The following is a 4,896-nucleotide window of genomic DNA, read 5'->3' as shown; positions in this document are numbered from 1 at the left end:
TACCACTACCACAATTTACAGGGCAATATACTTAATGTAATGAAAAGAAAAAGACAAAGACAAAGCTACAGCAGATAAAAGACCTCAAGAATGTACATCTAATTGACACTACATTGCATTAATCAATAGCTGCACTTTTTGCAAACTGGGGCTATGACAGTCCTGAACAAGAAGGGTTTCCTATTTAAGCTGCAGTAACTTTTCTGACTATGGACCATTGTTCCTCCTGTGGCAGATTTTTACAGTTCCTCTAATGCATTTGGGACGACTGTCTCAAAGTAACCTGCAGTTTTCCTGACAACTCCTCGCTCTCTCTCCTGCTAAGAACTGTAGCCCTTTGTTGCTGAGTTTTTAGAACCTTCTGCTATCATATCTACCACTTCCACCACCAGATCCATAACCACCACCATAGGGGCTGCCTGAGCTTCTGCCACCAAAACTGCCCCCCTTTATGGGTCCATAATTTGATTGCTGTTGTCCACGGTAATTCAAAATCATTATAGTTCTCACCACCACCATAGTTACCTCCAAAATTTCCCCCTTCTTTGTAACCATCATATCCTCCACCACCGCCATATCCACCTCCTTGGTTTCCATATCCTGGTCCACCACCACCACCACATAACCTCCTCTACTACTAGAACAAGGACCACCACCATAGTTACCACCATCACCTCCAAATCCATTATGTCCACCATCACCTCCTCCATAACTACCTCTGCTGCCACCTCCACCACCATAGCCTCCTCTTCCACCAAAGTTTCCACCACGGCCAAAGTTACCTCCACCACCTCCAAAGTTTCCTCCACAACCCATAAAACTGCCAGATCCACCTCCGTGGCCTCTTTGCCATCCAGCAGACTGCGTTTCTTGTTTAGAAAGGGCCCTTTTCACTTCACAACTAGGTCCATTAATAGTGTGGTATTCCTGAACAATAATTTTATCAACTGTATCACCATCATCAAAAGTTACAAAAGCAAATCCTCTTTTTTTCTCACACTCTGCCTGTCTTCCATAACTTCTGTGGTTTCAATCTTGCCATATTTTTCAAAGCAGTGTCTTAAATTATATTCTTCTGTATCTTCTTTAATACCACCAACAAAAATTTTCTTCGCTGTCAGATGGGCACCAGGCTTTCCAGAACCCTGTCTAGAAACAGCTCTTTGGTTCCCCCACATCCCACCAACCTTGTGTGGTCGAGACACGCTGCTGCGTCCACCTCTTCAACACGAGCGTGAGTCACAGAGCCAAAGCCCCGGGAACGTTTTGTTTGGGGGTCTCTCATCACCACACAATCTGTGAGCATGACCCATTTCTCACCATGTTCTCTTAAACGATCATCTGCAGTTTCAAAGCCCAGACCACCAATAAACATTTTCTCCACTGCTCCGGGTCCTTCGGCGCATGGCCCTCCTCCCCCAGCGGCGGCGGCCGAGTCGGGCTGGGGCGACCGGGCGGCGGCTTCGCCTCGATTTTGAGACCGGACTCTCCTCTTCCAACTCGAGTTCAATATGGGACCTATACCATACTATTTTATATTATATTTATTTATCTGAGAGCCTGAAAGAACACTGACCCAAATAAAGGGGAAAAAACCCGGATGTCTGTTGATGTGTCAGGGTGTCCAAAAAAGTGTTTACGCACATGAACGCCGATCGCTCCCTTGATGCTCACTTACTTTCCGGTTTAACTGATCTGAATTAATAAGAGAAGCCGGACTAAGCTTTGAACAAAGAAAATCTACCCATTAGACTTTTTTATGTGGATACATAAAAGATAAAGTGTACAGTACAAAAGCAGCAACAGTGGGAGAGTTGAGGGTAGCTACTGAAAAACAGTGTGCACAAATACGGAGCAAAATGATTCCTGAAGTTTGCGATCCCCTTGCTTCCCGTTCTCAGCAGTGCCTGACCAGAATGGACATCAGTTTGAAAGCAGGTATTCACAGAACAATTAAGCAATCTCTGTATATTCTATTAAATTTTGAAAATAAATGCATTTTAATAAACACTGGCTTTATAGCTATTCAAAGTGTGTATACATTTTGGGGACACCCTATATTATAATGTAGTCTCTTGATTAGAAACATTATTTTGAATTTGTATAAAATAATATGGCATCCATTACTTGTGCTGAATTATGTTGATAAGATTATACAAGAAAACCAAAGACTGGCTTTACTTTAATGAGAAATTTATCTAGAAGAACAATGACTAATTAGATCAAAGTAGAAGAAACTGTCAAAATATCAAAATTTCAGAGGTTATAGTGCCTGAAGAGAATTTTCTTCTTACTGATTTCCTAAAATAACAATTTATTATAATTGGGGACCAACATTGTACTCCTCAGTTAGTTAGACTAATATGCAATTCCATTATTAAGAATTTACATCATGGCCCTTTATGGGGTGATTTCATGACAGAATGAGGCAAGAACATCATGAGAATCCTGATCCAGATTTACTCAGCAAATTGAGTTCAATTTGTTATTATCTATTCAAAAAGCATTTGTTCTATAATGGAGGCTCAGCTTAGATATTACATATCAAGTAAAATACAAATAAAAAAGAACCTTTGACTCATTTAAAGTAAATAAGGACTGAGTCCCTCACCAACCCTAAGGTTCGATATAACTGAGACCTGAACAGTTACCACCTCCTTTCTGCCTTAAAGTTCCACTTTTGTTTTCCTTAGTCATGAACTTACTGATCTAAAAAAAAAAAAAAAAAATCAACCAGACATTATAGCAACATTTTCTTTGTACTTATAGCTTTCCAATTACCTTATTGCATATTTTTTTTATGTTGAGAGATGAAGTTATGCTTTATTTAGGACAAATAGTTAATGTCGGTGATGTAGCTAGAACCGAGTTCCCTGATAGCATTCCTGTTTGTATTTTCAGCAGATCATGGGCCATTTTCCTTTTGTTTGAAATATGGGTGAGAGGATCATGCAAATGACACTAAGGTCAGTGGTTGTCAATCTTAGTGTCATTTTAAAATCTGTCATATATTTTTAGAAGTACTAGCAAAGCCTCATCTCTAGAGACCTGCTTCAGTTGGCTAGAGAGTGGACTGAATTGGAGCCACACCAAAGCTGTTTTTCAAAATTTGTTTTCAAAAGTTCCCCCAGGAGGTTTTTTATGAGTAGCCTAGAGTTAGATAGAAATAATCTGAACTATATTTGTCCCTCTTATTTATTGTTTTTTAAAAAAATCAACTCTACACATCTCTATTAGAAATTGCACAAAACCAAATTATTGTGGTTCTCTGTTTCCCTTTCTTTCAGAAGTTACTTAGATTCAATCCTTGAAAGAAGATGTTAAGGTGAATTAATAAAGAAGGTGAGGATGATGAGTGTAATAGACACCAATCATTGTGCATTTATTTTGTGCCATTATGTTAATATCTTTCCTGTATCATATCATTTAATCTTTATAAGAAACCACAAGGTGGGAATTATTATAATCCCTTATTTGCATATATACACATTGAAATGTAGATGAGAATTAAACTACTTCCCTAAAATCTCATATTCAACCCAGGGTTTGGGATAAGACGTAAGCATCCCTGGTTTTGTCCCTCATATTCTTTTATTTTTTTTATTTTATTTTATTTTATTTTATTTTATTTTATTTTCCTTTATTGATTTTAGAGAGAAAGGAAGGGAGAGGGAGAGAGAGATAGAAATGAGAGAGAACATCGATTGGCCGCCTCCTGCATGCCCCCCACTGGGGATTGTGCCCCAACCTGGACAATCACTGAGCCACACTGGCAGGACTGTCACTCATATTCTTAACCAAGCCTATCAGCATGTAAGCTATAAATTAAGCCACGGAGAGTTAGAATGTTGCTTATGAAAGCATGGAGACAAAGAATATATTTGATGACAGATGTTTTCTAAGAATTTTTATTCTTTGTCCTCAGTCACATTCACAGTACTTTACAGGCTGTTTCTCCCCTTGAACACTGGCAGGTAGGATACAAGGAGGCTGGCTGTGCTTACAGCTCATGCGCTTGGTGCATATACTGCACGGAGATCCTCACAGGCCATATTCCATCCAATCGTTATAAAAGTCCTAGGAGGAACTGTTATCACTTCCATTTGGAATGAGGACTAGAATTGAGGTCAAAACAGTCAGAGGACCTGTCCAAGGGCACCTCAGAGGCTGCAAGTTACCCACTGCAAGGTGCAGCCCTGGAAGCTAATTAGGGAAATCCGGGGACTGCAAGAAATATAAGATTTGTGATTGAATCTGAATAGAAAAAGTCACTATGTCCATACCTGATGCAGAGACCTTGGCAGAGTGGGAAAATAGATTAATTTGGGAAACGGCCACTTTGCCAGGAAAGCCAGGGACTTGTGATAATGACGATGAGGACTCCTCTGACTGCCTGTGACAGAAACTAAACTAAGCGCCAGCTTAATTTATGGAATCCAACAAGATATATGTAAATATGTAAAACACTGCAAGGGTCACCTGTCTCAGGGACAAACGGATGTAGGGTTCTTCAATCTCCTCAAGGCTGTCTCTCTGCGTGGTCTCTGTGGGCTTCTGCTCCGGGGAAACTAGCGGTTCTCGGCGAACTGAACCTGAGGTTTTGCAGAGCATCCATGCATTTCCCTGTGAAACACCCGCCTTTTCACAGAAAGCATCCGTGATTAGCAGAGCAATTTCTGAAATGTCTGCAATTTCCAGCTTCTCTAATGACAGTTGCAAACGGGTGGCCTTCCCTGACCTTTACTCCTTCCGCAGTCCTGCAAACACATACTTTCCAGGCTTAAGTGCAGTTACTGTTGAAATAACTACAGGGATTTCTACTTTCCTGATAGAACGCCAACTACCACAGAACCTTAATAAAATAAACTTTAAAAGTTTTAGTAAATGTCTACTGGT

The 4,896-nt window shown here is 40.2% G+C and overlaps 1 pseudogene; it reads right to left on the bottom strand.

The window, feature by feature from the left end:
• Nucleotides 1-220: 220 nt before the first annotated feature.
• On the bottom strand, nt 221-4,611 carry LOC118622381 (annotated as a pseudogene).
• Nucleotides 4,612-4,896: the final 285 nt, after the last annotated feature.

Source organism: Molossus molossus, unplaced genomic scaffold (genome assembly GCF_014108415.1).
Source record: "Molossus molossus isolate mMolMol1 unplaced genomic scaffold, mMolMol1.p scaffold_m16_p_9, whole genome shotgun sequence".
In the NCBI taxonomy this organism is placed as follows: Eukaryota; Metazoa; Chordata; class Mammalia; order Chiroptera; family Molossidae; genus Molossus; species Molossus molossus.
This window is presented reverse-complemented; position numbering and strand designations above follow the sequence as displayed.